We start from the raw sequence: 22,449 nt of genomic DNA, 5'->3' as shown, positions 1-22,449 counted from the left end.
GACTGGCTATATATGGAGAGAGATGGTGAAATTAGAACCTTTATGAAATGGAGTAAAAGGCTTCTTTGTGCATTACCACTTTCAGAGAAGCAACATATGCATCTTTTGTGTTATATTTTGTGTTCTCTGTTACCTCTCTTAAGTTTCATAGGTGCAGAAAGTGACAACTTATAGAAAAAAAGGATGTTTCATGTATACCTACACACATATACACACAGAGAAGGAGATCATGTATATCTGTTTAACATGGAACCACACAGTACTTCAGAATAACAGTGATCTGATCAAATCTAACCGGCTGGATTATTAGAAAATAATTATGAAGACAATGGACTGTATTTTAAAATTGCAAACATACTGATATTTGACAGACTAATATATTCTGTTTAGTTTATAGTTCTAGAAATTATTATATTATCCGCTACCAAATATCCTGTTAAGTAAACAGAGATCCCGTTTCCAGGCTCTGGAGGCAAGCTATATTCCAGAGTTTGCAGATTAAAAAATCAAATCATTTCACTGGTTTATTCAGGCACTGCCACTGGGAAGAAAAACACCCATCAGACAATAGAATTATACTTTCCTGAATACTCAAGGAACATCTTAAAATATATCCTTCATTCTCACACTGAATGGTTGTCAAAAGGCCATTCTGCAAGCCTGATTTTGGGACATATACCCTCTCCAAGACTTTTTAAATATTTCATCTCCTGTATGTTAATATTTTCTGAGTGCTGCCTCTCTCACATCAAACATTTTTGTTTAGCCACACACACAGTTAAAAAAATTATTTGACTTCATTTGTGCACTTTGGGATCTGTCTGCTGCCAGAAAGAGATTCTAGTGGTGGCAATGCAGTTTCAGCCTAATTTAAATATAGGTAAATGTACTCCTGTCATGCATCTACTTTGCCACTGACCTACCAGAATTAATTTGTTACACCCTTGGTTCAATCCAAATGATTTTCTTGCAGCTTAATATATCTGAGAAGTGGTGATATGAGACTATTAAATTGGTTTAACTGCTAAAAGTTAATGAAGACTGCAAAATGCTAACAGGTCTCTGAAAGCTTTGGCTGAGCTATGATTGTTGCACTTTTCTTTTTTAGCACAGGGAATGATGCCTGAAGATGGAGCTGTTTACAAACTTCTGGAGGATGAAAGGGAACATATCTAGTTGCAACACAAATTTAACTGAAACAGACACTGTAGTTACTTTTATTATGTATAATCTATCTGCTGCTTTCCTAAACACCATAATAAATTTAGAAAGTATGGACATACAGACTGCATGCTTTCCATAAGTACTTATAAAATGTTTTATTCCAGAACTGAAGAAGTCAATGAAACATTAAATGAATGCTAACTGACAAGAAGCTTGATTTTTACCCATATAATATTTATGTACTATTTCTAATAGATCTTAAAGTCTTCAACTGGAGTTCTTTATTTTTCCATATTTTATGCCTGTGTATGGTCATACTGATTAGATTTTGCCATCATGTCATATTCATAGCTGACCTCTTTCCATTAATCATGCCAGAAAAGCTGTTATGTGTAGCTGCAGATGTCAATCTTTTCTTGCCTTCTGCAAATCCAAGTTTATCCCCATGAGAGGGGATTTTCAAAGCTGGTTCAATGTAGCTAAAAAGCCATATGCTTGTATAGGATTTCTTTTTCTCATCATGGCCACAGGTACATCTACACCCTTTTTTTTTGGTGGACTTCCATAATCCTTCAGTGTGCAAAAATGGCTCACACTCTCAAGATAAGCAGTACACAAATACTGGAAGTATCAGGGCTAATTAATTATGAAAGCTATGCAAGTACACCAATAAACATGATATATGCACATTCAGCATAATCTGCAGTATGGTCTACAGTATCTGCAAGAGCACCTATGACTTCCTAGAAGCATGAAGGGTTTGCTCAGGTTCCTTGTTTGCTGCACTGATAGCCATTCATGTGGCTCTCACCTTCCTTCCAACCAAATGTGCAGTGTAAGCACTGCCTGGAGGTGCTCAATCCATTACTTACTTGAAATGGATTATCTACCTGGATTATCTACCGAGCTGATGTACAATTACTATTTCTTGTTATGCTGTTAGACAAACTTTTTGCTTTGTAATAAACTGTACCATTCCCATGGAAGCATACGCTACTTTTTTTTTTCCAGTTGCACTAGTTTAATAAAGGTATTTTAATCAAGCTTCAGTGCTGTCACCAAAAAAATAAATCTTACCTTCTTATATTCATATAACAAGCTGTCAGCCAATTTTTTATCAAACTTTTTAAAGAGCACTGCATAAATAATTCAAAATATCATCTACATTCTCTCTAAATACCACACTTAAATCCTGAAGCTTCATCAGGTTTCAAAACAAAAACAAAGGAAGAAACAATACCTAAGGTGCTCTTTATTCTTTAGGATAACTAGCATCAAACATACCTACCAATAAATTTAACTTTGGACCACAGAAATTGCTCTTATTTTTGCACACAAGACCAAGAAGGTCCAGTGGCCATTGCCAACATTTGGAATACCCAGTGAATATAAAAGGTTAATTTGGTCAAAGTGTTGTCAAGCAACCACAAAGAAAATTCTGAATTTGGATCCATGCAAGGCCACACAGTTGGAGTTTCCAAGAGATTTTAAACTACTTTTGGCCTTTCTGTCGCTGGCATTTCTGGCCAATGTCCTTCACGAAAAAATCTGGTAACAGTTCCCTACTCTGATTTAATTTGCCAGCACCAAGGTGAATAACAACAGAATACAGCTACAGGAATGACTGCTGAATAAAAGAAAATCAATTGCTTAGGGACTACTGAAAGAAGCCAGTGAGTACACAAATCAGAGAGCTGCCACCACACACTGCAGCAGCTCTGCCAGCAGCCTCCTGGCTTTCCCTGGTGCCCCAGTTTGTGCATAGAGCTAAGGCAGAGCCACACAGCCTACACTGTGGGAATTCATTCTTAAACACAAGGAAGATGCAGAACACAGCAGGAAGATCAATGTCTGAAAGGAAATGTTCTGCTTCATCTACTTCCCTGTCATGCCCCGTGCTCTCAAGGACGTTTAAAAGCCTTAGCTTCACCTTTGGGTGGAGGCAATGAGTAATCTCTCTGCATGTTCTAATATGTCTTGCAGATTTTTGCTCATCTTCTCACCAGTGAGCTCTGATTCATTCCGCAAATGAGTGAATCAGTGGTTATTTGGATTTATTGAAGAGCAATCTACTTATTTCTCATCTTTAAATCTGCTCTTCATACTGTATCTTGTCATTACATTAGCAATCTACTACACTAGTGTGGCCTTTTAATTTTTTTTTTTTTTAAATTTTCTTATTTCAAAACAGTCCTGAAAAAATCTAATTTGCTCCATCATATAATTTTTGTAATTCTACAAAGCTTCTTTAACTGGTGATATCCTGAGGTCTGAATAACTGTTGTCCTTGGGAGATTAAGGTGGAGAGAGAGAAAAGTGAAAAGAAAGAAATAACTGTTTACAACACACTGCATATCTAAGTAATTGAAAATATCTCCATAGATTTCATTGGTCATAAGTTCAAAAAAAAGGGTAAGATTTTCTAGTAATTATAAAGAGAAAATAGATGCTATGGAGCTAAGAATCTCTGACCAGCTGTTTATTTTGACTGTATGTGATTTCCCATCTGTGACTTTGTGAATATTTATCAGATAAACATTAAGATACACAATTTGTGCAACACTCTCAGCTACTGACAGCTTGCTTGGGTGTAATTGATTGCAGGCTGAACTGTGTGCTATAAACTAAAGGTGAGTCTTCTAATAGGGTCAAGGTTAACAGCGTTATCACAAGCAGACTGTTGTTAGCCAGAAGAACCACTAAAGAACATGGTGTGGTGTCACCCAACATCCCAAAAAAACCTGTTTTCATATTTGTAACATACAATGGCCACTGGTAACTTTTAAACTTATCTTCTTCGTCTTTCTTTTTAACTTTGCTTTTTTTTTTTTTTTTTTTTTTTTTTTTTTTTTTTTTTTTTTTAGCAAGCAATAGATAGTTTCAGTGGCCTGATGTGCATGAGAATTCACTAGAACCAACCAACCAACCGAAAATGTCCTCTGGAGTTCTTTAAATCAATGTCATACTGTACAAACTTCTTCCTTGTGAGCTTTATATCCACACGTAAGTTTCTAACAAAAGTATCTTTGGAAAAATATTTGAATCCATAGTTCAAACCCAAGACCCTGTATCTCACCTGATTCAGTTCTATTAGTAGGAAGGATGAAGATTGCATTACATAGCCAATTATGCTATATTTTAATCCACTGCTCACAAATTCCCCAGGTATGTGGCAGGTGTCAATGTCATTGCTGGATTTCATCAGAAAAGCAATGTGGTTCCAGGCTTACAAACATGCCTACTTACTTCACTGTATGTAGAACCAGACCTGTTGTTACACCTCTAGGAAAGATTTTCCTTGCTGGAAAACAGGCTATTTGGCATGTCTTTTACAGTATCAGAAAAAGAAGAGTTTTTATCCTACAATGATGAGTTGTCAATTTAAAACTTTTAATTAATCTTATCTAGAAGTAGATATAGAGGCTCTAGATATGAATGAAAGTAAGTCAGCAAAATGTAGATACCAGTTTGTTGTTCCTTTTTTTCCCCCAGAAAATATTTAAGGAAAGTTCTTGAATCAAAATCCCATTGAGCAACAGTTCTGGGCAATTTACTCTGTCTGATGAACATCTCTCTTGTAACCAATGCTGAATCCTCATCATTACGTATATTTTTTAGCATTCATTAAGAAAAAAATTTATGCCTTTTCAAATTTTAAATACAGAGGAGAAAGAAACTTTGATGGACATCATGCATTTAATTACAACTCAAATGTAAATACAATTTACATTTACAACAATTTAAAATGTTCTGGCCCATGAAGTACTGCTGTATAGTGAATAACCTGTCTCATTCTTTAAACAGAATACTGTCACTATAATTCATGAAAAAGTGTATTTGTAGACTTAAATGGTATGGTTTTAAAGACAGATATAATTGGCACTTGCTAGAATGTAGTTTGAAGTCAGAATTATTTCAGCTACTTTGAGAACAAGTCTGCCTGGTTTTCTTCTTTCCCACCCGAGTGCTCTGCTACACAAAGAGGGATTTTCTCACAGTGTCGTCTCACTGTGACAGTACTCAGGAGTTTCAGGCACAGAATCAGTACCTGATTGTCTTTCTCAATGCCTTTCCAAAGCTGTTCTTCTATCCAGATGTTTGACCTGCCCCTCCTGTACTTCCAGGTAAACTCCTTCCTCTATCATCTTAACAGACTCTCCATAGACCCTCTAATCTCTTTCTTCCCTCCACTGGATATTGGACTAATGTCTTTCCAATTTTCCATGCACATGTGGGGCCAGCTCAGAGAACTGAACATAGCATTGAATATTGATGGAATAGTCCCTCTCTTCCCCCTGAGTTTTCACCAGCATCCAGTGAAGGTGTCTGGTGCAGCTCCCATGGAGCTTCTGACTTGGGGTTGAGTGACACTTAATAGAATGCAATAAAGAAAGAATTTTTATTTTGCTTGCACTATCACACTGAGGTTGGTACTAGGCCCATGGTTGAGTCATAGCAGGAAAACTCCAATGGCCAGATCTTTAGAAGGACACACAGCCTTGTCATTCTTTTTGTCATGGAGATGACAATAAGCATTAAAAATCCAATAACAGAGGAATGAAGAAGACTTTCCACTTGGGCTTAGTCTTGCCCACTGGCTATCAAAACCTAATGATAGGTATCTCAGCAAGGCTGCTTTGGAGAGCTGCCTCACCACCTAATACTACTGTTAGTAACTTAGCTATTTAAATTAAACTGCATTGGGAAATTTCTATTGAGTTATTAGTTATTACTACACCCCTTGTCCATGAGAGACATTTGGCCATTTCTCTCCATACTATTTTTGTTACTTTACAGGAGTTTCTGATGTTTCATAAAGACTATAACTGGAAAGTTATGCTGCTTGCAAAAATTTGGTTGTTATGAACCATATATTTAATTTCAGACTTTATGAATATAGGATTACTACACTCATTATTCCTTTCTGCTCCCCATCTTTGTAAAAATGGGTTTCATGTGAGGATGTGTGAGTCGTATCCTGAAACAACAGTTAACTTGCATACTTAGGTAGAAGGCTTACTTTTAAAAGGGCTGTTAAGATGAGTGATCAAAATAAGATTTAGTTTTCAAGAAACTGAAATTTCAAAAATTGCACCCAACTTATCTGATTTCTTAAAAGCGATCACAGCTTCTAAGAGTCAAGGAAGTTATACCTCCTTTATTTTACAGAGAAACACCCATGAAACTGCAAGATCAATTTTGCCAATTCAAAACCATCAACTGCCAACACACTTGTTCTTTTACCTACTTTGCAATTATTCTATATCAGAGAGTCCTATATTGCATGCATACGTATTTCTTTTTCAATGCTGTTCCCAGTAGTAACAATAAGGGACAGAATTAAAAGAGTTTTTTAAGTGCTATTTCTTTATATAAGCCCAGGAAAAAAGACATCTTTTGAGAGTACTGGTTGCAGAATAAAGTGATTAAAATGACTGATTATGGCATCTATTCACTTTTATACAAATTGTGCTCCAGTCCTTACCTCCACAGTCACACAGATATCTTCAAGGAGTACTTTGTTCACAGCAGGTTTGGAAGGACACAGTATTTCTGGTTTCCCTATTGTGTGATCCACTGATGATCAGAAGAAAAATCACAGTGCATATCTGGATGTATATTCAGACTCACAATGCAACTGGAAGCATACCTATTTTTATACACTGCACACTAAATGTTCTTGTCAGAGCTTAGAAGCACTTTGTAAGGGCAGCAATTTTGAGACATGGTCTCTACATTTCCTCTGATCTTATATTTTTTTAATTTTAAGTTCTGGAAAAAGGAAAGAGTACAATACATAAATTGTGAATCTCAGTTACTTTCCATGTGCAATATCCAAACTGAGGTTTAAGTGTAAGATGAAAATTTGCATGAAAATACTTATTTCTGTCTTTTTACAAGTGTAAGTAGATAGCAAGTGTAAGTAGAGTTTGCCCCAAACAGGGATCAGATAGACATTTCCTAGGCAACATTTCAGTGACATGCTGCAGTCAAAAGTACAGCAGATACAAATAGGAAGTAACTTCATATTTATGAAGTCTGTGTGCAGCTGAGCAGCTATTTTGATACAGATACAGGGAGCTGTCTAGAAATGTGCATTGGTCAACATTTCAGGATCTGGGAAAGGTAGGACTAGAAAAAAAAAATAAAGGATAGAATTAATTTTTTTAAAGTAACTACTCTCCTTTAATAACAGTGGCAGGATTCGTCCCATTATTAATATATCATATATTCATATGGCAGTGTTTTCATACACAAAGTCTTGCAAGCAGTAGATAAAAAGAGAGAAAAAGATGATTGACTCCCTGCCAAGTGTTACATAGCAAAAAGGCCCTTTACCTTCAACAGCAATTTTAAGCCTTACCATACTAAAAGTTAGAGAACACAGGAAAATGGCAGAACATCCACTATAAATTTATATAATTCATATAACTTTTCTCTTAAGCTTTATCTCTAACACTTCATTAGATCTAGCTCATATTTTCAAGTTAGATTTTTGTTACAGCTTTTCCTCTGTTTTCTACTCCTAACATAGCAGCTATTCCAGAGTGGGGCAAAAAGGTTATACCATCCACAGGCAGTCACATACATCTGTGGTCAGAGTAGGGAGAGCAGTGTTTAAATTTGTCAATAATACCACTTCTAAGATGTCCAATCTCAAGTCCTGTTTTTCAGCAAACAGGTTTTTTTTTTGTTTTCTAGAACCAAGCTGTACCTTTTGGAATAACTGCGAACTTGTCCCAGCAAGGCAGAAGGGGGCAGATTTAACCTTATTCGTTCATAGCTTTGATGATAATTGCTAGGAAACCAGACTTAGGAGGAACACAATGCTGATGCTAATGAACATTACAGTATTAATTTCCAGAACATAAAAAAGTTATGAAGAAATGTCTGCCCTTCTGAATAATGAATATTGATTGTTTACAGAAAGCATGTACAGGTATCACTTGGGACTTTTCTGCTGTTGAGAGAGGGAAAAAAAGATTGATATAGAAATAGCCTGGAGGTAAAGAAGAAACTTGTGAGGTGCAACCATGATAAACCCTGTAACTAAACATTTTAATCTGATGAATAGTAAAGAAATCAAGTATTTTTCCCTGGTGAAAAAGGACAACTGTATACCATGAAAACATTGTACTTTGCATATCAGAATTTTGGTGGCCAGGCTGATTCTGAGAATATGACCCTCTCTTTAGCTAAAGAGTGGCAAGCAGAAAACCCAGTCTCTAATGAGAATTTGCCTTGCTGCTGTTAGATCTCTGATTCATGGCCCAGTTAAACACTTCATCACTGTGTTCTTGTTAGCATGGCCTCATGCTAACAAGTGAAAATGAACTTTTAACTCTTCCACAATATTCTTTCCACAGATGGTCAACTGTGAAATAAAAGATGTACTGGTGAGACAATGCTTCTCTATGTAAAAAGAACTGAGTGCAAAGATGACATAGTTAATTCAAATCATGTTTAAAAACCAAAACAAACTTAAAATATTTCCTTAAAAAATAAAAAGTAAGACATGTTGCTATGTTATTATGATTAAACTTTTAATATGAAAACAAAATAAAATAAAATTTCACTTCCAAATCCCGTTCCATTCAGGGTCTTCTTCCCTTCCTATTTATATAATTTTTGAAGATGTTTTGTACCTGAGATCAAGATGTCATTGACCTTCAAGGAACCCTAGAAGATTTCTTGCAGTGTTCAGAGACAGGCCACAATTTGCTTACTGTGTTATTTCTGGTCCTCATGTCTGATAAATAAGTTTTTGATCCATTTTCCCAAGCTCTTTCTTTGCAAGAGATGTGGATATCCTAAACTCTATGCCTATCTTCTGCCATCTGAGCCATCTGTGCACAGCAGAGGAGAGAAGATGAGAAGGAAAGCCCAATATTAGAGGTGAAAGAGATTAAAATGCAAATAAATGAGAGCACATTTTAAGACTGCCATGGTAGTTTCTATTTGACATAAAGGCAGCATGGCAGGTTTTCCCCTGTTACTATGACAGGTCACCATTTCTAATCTCAGGGTCATGTCCAAGTTCTCTCTTTCATAATTGCTTGGGCTGACATCTATTTTGACCTTTTTTTTTATTCTGGCCTTCCTGAATGAGAGAAGTCACAGAACCATAAAGAGGCAGAAGTTCCATAAAGTGCCACAGCGATTATGAAATGGGACTACTATCCCTCTGGCCTTTGGTATAAATGTATATATAATGTGTCATGATATTTTAACCCTTGAAATGGGCTGAAGTACATATATTTGCAGTGTTTTGGTACAATTTGGGAGTGCTATTTGTTTGTGATGTGCTATATAAGTAAATATGTACTTAACTATAGTCTTCTTAATTTTAATAAGGAGTGAAAGTAATTATAATTACTATAATTTCATACAATTATTCCTTTTGCTGTTCTGAACAGTCCCAATATCTGTCTTGACAAGAAACTGCCCCATTTTGTTTTACTCAGTTTTCTGAGTTTGGGCATTACAGAAATAGCTGAGCACTTGAAGAACCCTCCATGTTCAATTTAGAGATGTGTTTAGCTTCTCAGAGCTTTAAACAGAGCCCATTTCACTCCAGTATTAATTTATTTAATCTCTCCTTTGCTCTCGCTCTCTAATACCATGTACTAGTAGTAAATAGCATTATTATAACCCAGAAAAATAATTTTCTGTCATAGACAACTTTAAATAGAGCAAAACCGATAGCGAATCAAATGTTTTACAATAGTAGAGCCACACAGGAAATGTATACTAAGTCTTAGATTATCCAGCAAGCAAAAAATGTCCTTTTTAATAACTGTAGTGCTGAATCAGTCATCCCAAATGATAAACTAAGATGATTATCTGCTCAAAACCCTCTTTTACCAGTATGATATTTGTCAGACCAAGAACAGGAGGTTTTGGGAGGTGTAGCTGCTGAAATGAATCTGTGGGATCTGCATGCACATCAGATGCTGACATAGCAGAAACAAAGGTACCCCTGATATTCTGCAGCCAGGAACATCCCTTCCCCAGATCTGGTAATATCCTTGACTGCCCATGTAGCAGCAAACACATCTCTCTGTGCTGAAAGCCAGCAGAGTGATAACTTCTTTCCTGGTGAATATGTAAAATTGCCTTAATTTTTTTATTTAATCCTATAAGTAAACAAGTAAATAGGCAAAATTTTTGAATTTGTTTTTTACTAGTTCTAAGCTTTACTCTGGAAGAGTTCAGTGTTCTGATACCACACTGGTGTTGTCAGCACAGTGCACAGATCATTATGCAAACCCCCTTGCATATAAAAATTTTATTAGCTTTTAGTAACACTATATGTGGAAGCCAAGTGATTTTTTTTCTTAATATACTTTTGGAATATGTTGGAATAATGACCTATAGATTATATGTGTTGTTGTTTAACGTCCTAGCCATAATTTCCACTCAGGAAAATATGAAAAGGATCACATAAAGGATGCTGGAAATACAGGGATTTTTAAACACTATAACCCCAAAACTTCAGCCAAATAATGGAGCAAGATCTTTAAAAGTCAGTTGGTTTGTTTTGGAACTATAAAACAGAAATATAACTTCATAGTTTCATGACAATGTTATTTCATATAATATTCTCTAAGGTAAAATATAACTTGGAATGGAAATAAAACATTTTAAAAGGTGAGATACTAAGTATCCAACCCGTATTTCACTGAAAAATCTTGCCTTCCCCAAGAGGTCAATATTGAATGTTCAAATTGATTCAAAGATGATAGAATAATTCTTATGTTACAATGATTTTCACAGTTCAGTTACATTTTATCAAATACATCTTTTTTCATTTGTTCTAGGCCTGCAATTAAGCACCATTAAGTACTTTTTAGCCATTTGATTAAGTAATCCTTAAGTTAGTATTGAAAATAAGATGAATTGCTTTCCATGATTAAAATGTCAGACCCTGACAAGCTCTGGGAATAGACTTCCTGAACGTACATTGCTCCTCTGTGAGGTCATAAGAAACAATGTAAGGACATTAGCCGGGTTTCCATGCAAACATACCAGGACTTTAAGATTACAAGGCATACCCACTATTTTTATAGACTGTACAATACTTCTCACAGTGCAGCTGCATCCTGAAAATTATTTGCAAATAGCCCTTGCTTGCATAAATAGCTCAGCTGGGCTTTTCTGTAACAAAGACACAGTAGTCCTTACCCAGGCCACAAACCCCACTGACCCACACAAGTGGTATTCTGCTAGGGTGAGACCATGGACTTCAAAAAAAAAAAAAAGAATAACATATGTTTGAAAGATGAGTAGGTTTCAGTACAAAGAGTTCAAATCTAACCAAACTTTGCAGTATAGAAATAAGCACAGCTGGTTTTACACTCTGTGCCTCTGGTTAATGTTTAAAAGAAATGAGTGTTGAAAATATGAAGAAAAAGTAATCCTGACAGTCTCTTAGAGCTCTGTCACTGTGAACTCTATTCTTTCTCCTCCTCCCAGCCAACATATTAAAAAAGGAATTTCATATCTGTGTGGCATGTCATTCAGTGACAGGTTTTATAGAATTTGGTGAGGGCAAAAGGCTGGTTGAAGCCATTTTTTTATATTTTATAGGCATTCTTTGACTAGAAATAGTAATCCCTAAAGATGATGGATGGAAAAAAATCCCAATTTAGTCTCTCTTGTAAGGTTAGCTTTGGTGATTAGTTCTGCATATTGGACAGCAGGTTCACCCATGCAGCATAACCTGTGTGCATGTCCTCCCTTCCACTGGGATTCAGAACAATCCTGGTGGGGAACTATAGTTTTTGTGGGGTAGACTTCAGCTTTTTTCCCCTCTATAAAATGAGGTTCTCTTTTTTTTTTATCTCCAGGAGATTGGAGGAGAACTTGTTGGCTTCTGTGGAGCACAAAAGGAACTGTGGGAAAGTGGTGAAGGACTTTCATCAGACAAAAGGATTATCCTGTTTTCTGCAGTAAAGCAGGTGGCTGCCAGCTGAAGTATGTGCAGCATTTGTACTCTTAATTTTTATTGCATCTAGCCAGCTAGCTAACTCAAGTGGGAACTCCATGATATTTATGTGAATTAAGAGCCTGCATCTCAACTCTCCACTTCACCTGACTGATGAGCATCCAGGAGAATGAACACTCCTATCATCTGCACTGTTCCTGAAAAGGAAGTAAGCACTTGTGCTCTCAGGGATCATATTGACATCATTGCAAGCAAGTAATCCTAGACAAAACACAGTCAGGAGAAGAGACATAGTTCAACAAGCCACTGAGCATTTCTTAATGAATGAGCTATTTAATTTTAATGGAAGAAACAATGCCTGAAGCTGAAATCATACTAAAATCACAAGGAATTCTCATGAGATATGTCCATAAACAGCAGGACGTCATGGTTTTGTTGACATAGATACTCACAAATTTAACATATGTAGAAGTCACGGGGAGAAGATAATTGAGCTCATCAGGATCTATGCTTTCATGCATTCTCACTCTGCAGGACTTTAAGAGCCTACTGTGCCAACCTACTCACCAGGAAGTATTTGAACAAATTGTATATGCCAAGGAAGTTGAGGCCCTGTCTTGACATATGGAAACAAAAGTTTCCATAGCTGTTGAAAATCTGTACAACCTCACTTCAGCTCTCCTGTAGCCATACAATATGGAATTAGTCTCAGTGTCACTGTTGAGTGAGTAGCTCTAGACATTGTTATTGTGAATGTCATTCTTGATCTGATATGTATTATGAATAATTTATTTCCTCATAGTCCTACCCATACTGTATCCAGCTGTATCACAAATATTGACCTGTCATTGCAAAGGGAGGTGAATGGGAGGTAACAATATTCATTCATGTGTTTGTCCAGACTGAGACACTGACTCTTGGTTTTGCAGTGTTTTAGAATTGCTTTCTCTCTTTTACAGTCAGGTCCAGCTTGGAATTCAGATGCACTTGTGTGTTCTCACTATTTTTACAAGTTAGACCTCAATTTTCTCTGCTGTATTTCTAGACAGTGAATGAAAAAGTAGAAAAACCTGCTTGTAAAATGACTTTCCTATCACATTTACTCAGGAGAATCCTGTGGATGATGCAAAAGTAAAGGTAATTTGTTCAAGGAAGAATTTCCCTATAATAATATATATAGTAATTCAGTGTAATTAATTTTTAATTTCTAAAACAAAAGAACCAAAAGTTCATTCTAAACCATTTTTATTCTACCAATTTCTTCCTTCTCTGAGGTAGTTTCATATTTTCAATGGACCAACAAAACCAAGTGCCTCTTTCCCTGCTCTCTAGTAATCTAGCTGATTTTTCTGTCGACGTTTCTGTGGATGGTCACAGAGATAGAATTTTAGACCCTCTGTCCAGACCCAATTCTAGACCAGGGTAACAAACCCTGGACCGAGTTGGGATCCCCATTTTGCTAACACTTGCAGAACGCAGAAGAATGGGGAAATATTGGAATCTGGAGCTCCATTTTGGTCCATGGACAATGGCACTGAACTACTGTGCTGACTGAAGGAAGCCCAGTAAGAAGTAAAAAGCACTGCGTCCATGGAGTTATGGAAGTTGCTCTCCCCCATATCCTTGCACAGGTTATGAAATGTGTGCAGGGTTGCATACATTTCAGCCCTGGCCTCACTTTTTTTTTTTGAGCCCCACTTACTGCAAAAGGCCTCAGGATTATGTGGGGTCATGTCTGTCTACTTATCTTCAACATGGCCTTAAGATATAATTTTTTCATAATAAAAACAAGCTGGAATCACCTATAAAAAATAAGATCCAAATATACAAAGCTGTCTATACTCTCATGCACTGCTTTTCTGACAATGCTGAAGTAAATGAGATATCCACAATTGCCATAAGTGGACAATAACTCCAGGTAGTCAACTTCCAATTACAATGAAACTTAAAAAGAAACTAGATAGGTGATAAGGATGTCTACTATGCTCCTAACAAGTACTATAGCTGAGATACCATCATTGTGGACAGCCTGGTTCATTTGAAGTCAGTTTCTTTTATTTATCAGTGTCATACATAAAATGAGAAAGAAGTTGTTTTCCTATTGGTTTTTGTTGAAATTTTCCTGTTTGAAAAGAATGTAACCAACCATCTGAAGATGCATTTCCCTTAATCTTTCTATCCATACAGAACTCTCTGCAGTCAAAATGTTTCATTATTTTTATGACTGTTTTACTTGATTTAAGAGATTGTAAACTAATAGGAATATTTTCAAAGAAGTATCATAAAACTATTGTCAGTGCCATGTTGTTGCATGCTAAATTTTAATACTATGCCAATGATTGCAGAAACATGTGAAATACAAGTAATGCAGTGACTTGGGACATGCAATTAACTGCAAATATAGGCCTTATTATTGTGGTATGGTCCATTCTCTTGAGTTTTCCGACAGAAGATTAAAATAATTAAACATGCAGAATAACTATTTTTTGTTAAAAGTTCTCTTTATCTGAAATAATTGTATCTTCTTTTTTTTTTTCTGTATTGCATCTATTTATTCACTCACTCGGTCATTTCTATCAGTGTAGATTATTGCAAGCAGAGTCATAAAATAAGATCAGTTTTACAGGGCAGAATTTCACATCTTTTTTTTTCTCTATCACAGGCCACTGAAGAATTGGCTCTGCAGGTATATCAGGCTGAAACTGCACATCTGTTAGCACAGAAGTATGACCTTTAATACCAGATACCTGAATTTGGAATCCAAAGTGTAACTGAGGAAGAAAACCTAAATCCAGATACTTAAATCACTTGAATATTTCCAACATTGTTATATAAGAATCTCACATTTAAAAGGATATAATCTAAAAAGACTATTTATAAATGAAGGGTTCCTATTAACATCTAAAATAAATGAGCATTATCTCACAAACCAGTCAGACATTACGAATCTCTGCAAGAAAACCATGCAATGGAAAGGTTTTTCTTTTTTCATTTTCTTCTTTCCCCACTCAAAACCAAATAAAAAAACCCCGCTCACTTAAGAAGCGATTGTCTGCAGACCTTTGAAGCCAAGGAGGGTGACAGCAAGGGCAAGAGGCTTATTTCAAGGGTCACATTTCATTTGCATAAGCAAGTAACCATAGGGCACTGTGGAATGTCTGTAAATGGATTTCATTACAGAAATTCAGCTTAAAGGGACTATAAATAATCCTCTGACAAACAATGTATATTGCTTCAAGTTCTTCTGTAATAAAAATATTTTAGTAACACAACAATCCGTGAAAGCAGGAAATGAAACAGGAGGAGCTGCACATCTTCCCATTTTCTCTCTCAGGGCAACATTATATTGTAATATGTTTTAGAGGAAAAAAACCGTGATATTCATATTATTTTAGCAAAGTAATCCTACAAAAACAAGGTTATATAATTCCATATGTCTGAGACAGGGTGGCTAAACAAATAACCAGATCTTTACGAGCTCTTCTCCCCTGGAGATCATCTGTCCAGCAGGACAGGTGTGCTGGCTGCATGGTATTCTGCCCAGAGGAACATCTCAAAATATATTAGAGTGTGTAAATCTTCTTGGATGAATTTCAGTGGAGAAGCCATTTAAAGTACACATTTTAATGGCTTGACCTTTTTTGCCCATATGAAGGAGCAACGACTGTCTAAGGCCCCAGCTCAGCCAAAGCATTTCAGCAGCTCCCCAGTATGGTGCACATTTAGCTGCTCTTTCCTTCAACAGGACTTAACTATACAGTCAAAAGCTTTTCTAAGTGGAGAGAGATGTGCTCCAACATTAATAGTGCATATTCCATGCTTTGATGCATTAGTCCCCAACACTGCAGCATGTTCAAGGCTAGATGCAGCTAGGTGGGCACCAGATCCCTCAGCAAATTTCACTATAAGCTCTGAACTTTTGTGAGGGCCAGAAAGTTACTGGAACTTCTGCTGTTTCTGTATAGAAATACAACCACTCACTGCAGTATCCCCTTAAAGAGACTTGGCTTACCATCTTCAGAGAGGAATTTGGGGCATTATCTCATCACTATTTCATCCCCCTTGGGGCACTAGCAAGGAACAGCCCTGTTCTGGAGGGTGTGGAAGCTGTCCTCTGCACTGGTAGTCAGCTCTGTGGAAGAATTTTGTCAGTGCCCCAGTCTAGTAGAAATGGTCTCACCAAACAGTTTGCCTCTATTCTTTCTAATAATATACTTGTAAAGAAAAAAATTTAGAGATACTTCTGCAAAAGGAAGGAAAACTCAAGCCTTTAAAGCAATAACTTAATTTCTGCTTATGTTAATTTTTGTTTTAGATTGTTTACCTTTCTAATAACTATAGCTGTTTTCACACTGGCATTACTGTTTTCTCTGGAATAGATGTGCTCACAGTGAAAAATCCAATTGAATCAGAGCATGTAACGAGAAAATGTAATCCATCGTTATTAAAAAAGGCAGCTTACCTTTATCTGGGTGTTAAATAGTACAAATCCATGAGAGTCAGTGAATGTTTTGAAGTAAAAACGAAGGGCATTATGAAGGCTGAAGTGGATTTGTCACTGAATTATATGTATTACCTCAGAAATGGCCTAATATATGGTTGGGGAAACTATGTATTTAGCAGTGGGAGAAGAGAAAATAAGCCCATTTATTAATTTTGCACATTCCCAAATATAGTGGATGATGTTTTAAATATCAAACTATTTTGTGGAAAATTTTAAGACAAAAAGGAATCTTGTCCCTGAAAAGATATCACACTTGTTTCACTGTTTATACCTGCATGCTGCCTCTGACTATCTGTGTATCAGGAAATGTGCACCAACTTGCTGCTTGAACTTAGGGAACACAGTCACAGGCACTGGCACAGAATGCCATGTTTGTCAAAACACACCCAGTTGTCAGCTCCCCTGACAAGCTGATCAAATCACTCAACCATCCTCTGCTTATCTGTCTTTAAGGAGGTAGTATGAGTTACTGCTCTTTATGAAATATTTCATGGACTATCCACCACAAGAAAGCCATGGGGATGCTTCATGAATTTTAGCACATTGGGCATTTGTAATTTTGGAAAAAATAACAGTTGTTGTTCACACAGGAATACACTTTATCTTCACAAATAAAAATCTAGCATATTTAATTCCTAAATAGAAGTACTAGAAGAGTGTGAAGCACTTATTAAAAATTTCTGAAAACAAAGCAAAAGACTTCAGTGGAAGATTTATTTAGAGAGGCCTCAAGTTACATGTCTTGAATGCTTGTGATGCAGGGGGTTGCTCTGGGATAGGGTTTGGCATGAATTCAGAGCTGATGCAAAACTGGAGCTGGAGTTCAGGTAGAGTGAGGCACTGTTTGTAAACTTCCCCAGTTTTAAACAAAATAGGCGAAATTTACACAGAAATCCTTTGATTCTAGGTCCAATTTTCACAAATGTTTTCTTAGCTGATCTATGAGTTCAAAGCAAAAGTTAAATCTGACAAATTTTCAGTCCCATGGAAGGTACACAAGCATGACAAAACGTGTTAATCCACAGTCTTCTAATGCCACACAAATGCAATGAATGGCTGACAGAATGAATTGCTGAAAAAAGCCAAAACTTAACCTGGCCTCCTTCCTCACATACTGGAGATCCTAAACTATTATTTCTCCAGATTTGTTGGCACAGTAGTGGTAAACTTGCCAAGATGCATGTGAACTCCTCCTCTCATGGGCCAGAACCAGCTCTTTGTTAGGTCTTTTTTCTTTCCCCCAGTGACCTCAGACGATGTAGCCTCACTCAAAGCATTTCATGGGTGTAGAAAAATACATATGTGTTTGGTTTGACTACATGGTAAGGATTGTATTCCATGATGACATGAGGAAAGGCTGCTTACTCGAAATCACTGAGTAGCTGGGCTGACTGGCAAGGCATGAATTTACAGAGGTAACCATTCAAAGAAAACAGGTTGTGTGTTTCAGCTGTTACCCAGTCAAACACTAGAAACAGCTCTAATAACTGCAAGGCTGGATGAAATATAGGTCTCCTTGATCATGAAAGAGTAAAAAACCACTGAATTTTACCTAGGCTGGGGAAGAAAGATATGCTTAGGTCTGAGTGGAAAAAGGTCTTTCTAGTGGAAGAAAGTACAATTCTCAGTTTTATATACATCATATATATACTTATTTTTTGTCCTCGTCCTGTGATAGAGACAGGATAAAGAGACACAGAAATTAATTCACTATAAGGAGTTGTGGAATGATTTCGCATTAACTAGAATGAATATTAATTGAAAGAGGAAAATTGCTATTGCAGCTTATATATTCTACAATTAATTCCTGTAATTGGTCTAAAAAAATATATACTCCTAGTAGTGACAGGGTTCCCCCAAAAATATTTTTTTACACAGAGTTCCAATGTTTTTTATAATTTAACCAATGAAGAAAATAATAAAATCGCATATTTTCTGTGCGAGTTTCAAACCAAGTTTCAAACACACTAAATGAACATTTAGACTTTCTTTAAATTATATCAGCTTTTCAATAGATAATAGATGTCTGTAGCCAGCTCTAAGGAAGTACAGATGCCAATATTTCTGTGGCAAAGTGTCCTTTTGATCTCTAACACCAAGTACATCTTTGCATCCTGTGTTCATTGGGATGGTACAGAGGGAAAAATATATATGACTCAAAACTGTGTGAGTTTTGAGTGACAGAAGTAAGTGACAGAATCATCTCACAGAAAAGAAAGGTAATGAACATAACCATGGCAGGTTGGTACTGGTACATATTCTAAGGTTGTCAAAAGGCAGCGTAGACACATGGTCTTGTTAGACCTGGCAATGCCTTTGACGCAGCATGACAGCCCATTTATTCTCACTTTTCCAAGGGTCATTTTTAATTACTTAGTGTTTGTGAATCAGAAGGGGCAAGTGTACATGGCACATGGATCTGAAAAGGAAATAGAGTAAATAAAACTATTTCTGAAGGGAGATGGCAACAGTGATGCTGGGAATCTCTGATTTAGAGAACAGGACGCATGAAGAAGTGGTGTGGAGCGAATGCAATCAAAGAAATAGTTTTGTTGAAACACGATTGGCTTTTGGACCACTTAGAAAAACAGGCAAACAGTGGTCAATTGTTCACAATGAATTATTCACCCCGTTCTATTGGAACACAACGATCGCAGAATGCAAAATTAGGAATTAATCAGGATGCAGTCTCTCACTCCTCCTGTTTGGCATTGCCATTGACCTTATTGTTAGAGAAGACGTAGATGGATACAATACAGAAATATCAAAGCTTAAGCACTATGCCAAAATATTTAGATTTTAGCTGGCAACATAACTCCTATAAGTAATAACCTCCAGCAAACCAATGACCAAAAAACTCTGTGATGTTTAAAGAAAGATGAGGATTATCTTTAATGATAAAGAAAACAAATTCAACAAAGTTAGCAATCCCTCTTCCAGGAATTTTATAGAGGTATCAATCCATTGGAGATAACTAATTTACATTCTTACTAGTGGAAAAATCTGAGAGAATAACTAGAAAATGATGTACTGAATCTGCAATGTCAAAATCATTAGAGAGTTCAACAACTATCTAGGATCAAAAATTATCTAGGAAAAATGTAGAATTTTCTAATATAGAAATAAAGCCAAAGCATCTGCCACAACAGCCTTTGGCTGGATAAACAGGATGTGCAGGATGTGCAACAGGGAATCCAGTGGGACTTGACAACGTACAAGGTGTGCAAAGTGCAGCCACATGACAGAGAGTTTTTCATGCCCCAAGCAATGCTGGATTGTCCCCGAAGTGTCTAGCACCAGATGCCAGGAACAACTCAACACCATTCCTTCATGTAACTGTGGTAGAAACTACACCAGGTACATAAGGTGATGCTTTCCAGATATGCCAGCCTCTTCTGCCTAGACTGAACTCTTCTGTACTCTAAAGCATGTGCTTATTATTTTAAAGGCCATTAGTGCTTATTATTTTAGAGGCCTAAAGTGCTTATTATTTTAATATATCAGTTTTTCAAAAAGCTGCAAAATGTCTGAATTTGATTTTTTAGGAATAAAAATTGATAATTTGATTATTTCTGTAAGAAACATTACTATTAATGGCCAGAAGGCACTCCTGTATTTGCAGCTTCATCTTGAAAGGTGACATAGATTCCTATTCATATTTTGACTTCCACTAAGAAAAATAGACACATTTCTATTTGTGTATTTACTGAGTATTCTTTAGAATTCTCAGTAAATTCTTTAGAGGATATGGTTTCTTTATTTATTCTTTAGAGAGCTATTCTTTAGAGGGATATGGTTTGCCTGCATAAATCCTGATTAGCTGAAAATTTTGATTTTTTTTAGACAGGAATATCACTGATGTTTTACTGATGTTAATAGTAAAGTGTCTCACTTGAATGTGACCTATAAGCATGCATTTGAAGTAAGCCAGACAATGTCAAGATGCCATTGCTTACCTCAGCTACTTGGGCTCTGAAGTAAAGAAATGCTTTTAATGCTGGTCCTAAAAAATAAACTAGTAACTTGTAAGTAAATTTGTTTCTTTTCTGATTTCCAAGTACTCAAAAGCTCTTTCAGAAGTTGTTGCACAAAAGAAAAGGGCAAAGAAACATTCTCCAAATAAACATGTGAGAACTCCATAGATAAACATATTTGTGCAAACAGGAAATAGCGACCCAGTAGGTATAAAACAGTCAGTCTTCCAGGCTCCACTATGACACATCTTCCCCAAATCTCACTTTCCCTAAATTGTACTCTCATGTCAAGCCAGCTCTCAGAGCAGAAAGGGGCAAAGTTGCTCACCTCTGCTAATCTTCACTTCTCATGGCTGGGCTGTTCTGCCAGATTCTGTTTGCATAAGTGGCTTCAGATACCGATTCAGCAGAGGGCTTGCTCTGTTGTGAGAGTATAGCTATATACTCCCAGTTACTCCTGGATTTGGAAAGCAAATAAGCTTTACTCTTTTCTGCTGTCTGCTTGCCCATGTGTCTTTGTGCAGTTAGATTTTCTGCTTTACAATCAGTCTCCTGCTGGGTTCTATAATTGAGCTTCCAGATAAAATAATCTAGAGTGAATAATTGCTTAGAAAGCATTGTTAATCTTCATTTTAGTGTTGTAACATAAGACCACTTTTTCCTTTTCAGCTTCTGTGATCAGGGCAAATTTCCTGACATTTAGCTCAGATGTTGTTCTACTGACATATATATAGCATACATGAGCAGCAATTATCTTTACTCATTATCACTTATAATAATACCTTACTTATAATCAGAAGCTTAATTTCTAATTTGAGGGTGTAATAGGTAAAAATATGATATTTAGAAGTAGTTTTTTCCTTTGTCTCCGATGGATGAAAAAGGATTTTATGTACTTGAATCCTCATCACACACTGAACAGCACCTATTCACAGCAACTTAGGTGCTGAACCCAAGAGCACCATTTTTTCCTCTATGTGTTTGAACACTCTACAATTGCTTAAATCTAAAAAGCTAACATTCACTTAATCACTCAGCAATTCTAAGAGTATTTTTATATTATATATTCCAATGAAAGCCACATTATGTTCTTAAACCAGTAAACAAATTCATAAGTCAACATAATTTTGTCTTCAATAGCCTTCTCCTAGTAAACTTCTTTTACATATCTACTATAGTCCATAACAAAAATAAAAAAACTAGAAGGAAAATATGCAATGCAACATTGTAAAAAATCCCAAACAAAAAGGGAAAATTTTCAACCAGTGGAATTTGCTATCCTTATACTACTTGGCATAAAGGGAAGCATAAAGTCAAATGCACGAAGACAAGTAATTGGATTACTTTAATTACAATTTAATGATCAATTAACAGTTTAAGAAACTTGTATTAGCTATTGACCTCAATCTTCTGTCTGTCCACACTAGTAAGGAAGTCAGAAAACAAACCTCATAACACTGCAGTTATCAATTTTATGACAGGGGTTCCTATAATGCATTATTTCTATCTGTAAGGTGTGAACCTGTTTCATGTGAGATTTTCCATGTAAGCATATCTGCTGTGAAGACATCTATTAAAGGACTCATAGGCAGTAAATTAAACCTGACTTCAAAGACAACCCATCCTCAGACAAATTAGCCCACAGATATAGAAAAGGGCAGGAGCACTCATTAATCTATTGAAGGCCACCTTCTGAAATGTACTGTTGTTTCTAAGTTCAATGACCATTTGAAGATTAATTGTTCATAATTTTACAATTTGTCTTTGTAAATGATGCGCTATTAGGTGATAAAATATTGCATATCAGAAGCAGTTCCCTTTTATTCTAGTCTTTCTAGCTTGTCAATTGCTTTAATTCA

At 36.3% G+C, this 22,449-nt stretch overlaps 1 protein-coding gene and 1 long non-coding RNA gene across 4 annotated transcripts in view; one reads left to right on the top strand and one right to left on the bottom strand.

The window, feature by feature from the left end:
* The window catches only part of FAM241A (family with sequence similarity 241 member A), a 140,122-nt gene that overhangs the window by 64,847 nt on the left and 52,826 nt on the right, over nucleotides 1-22,449 (bottom strand). The gene's annotated exons all lie outside the window — the stretch shown is intronic.
* Nucleotides 5,199-15,041, top strand: LOC135298982 (uncharacterized). 3 transcript variants are annotated; one of them, XR_010361016.1, is made up of 4 exons: nucleotides 5,199-5,288; nucleotides 12,015-12,141; nucleotides 13,158-13,249; nucleotides 14,775-15,041. It is a non-coding gene; the product is annotated as an uncharacterized LOC135298982 (long non-coding RNA). The 3 variants fall into 3 exon arrangements; XR_010361015.1 differs by lacking the exon at nucleotides 5,199-5,288 and adding an exon at nucleotides 11,191-11,395; XR_010361017.1 differs by lacking the exon at nucleotides 5,199-5,288 and adding an exon at nucleotides 11,191-11,450.

This window comes from Passer domesticus, chromosome 4 (assembly GCF_036417665.1).
Source record: "Passer domesticus isolate bPasDom1 chromosome 4, bPasDom1.hap1, whole genome shotgun sequence".
Classification (NCBI taxonomy): domain Eukaryota; kingdom Metazoa; phylum Chordata; class Aves; order Passeriformes; family Passeridae; genus Passer; species Passer domesticus.
This window is presented reverse-complemented; position numbering and strand designations above follow the sequence as displayed.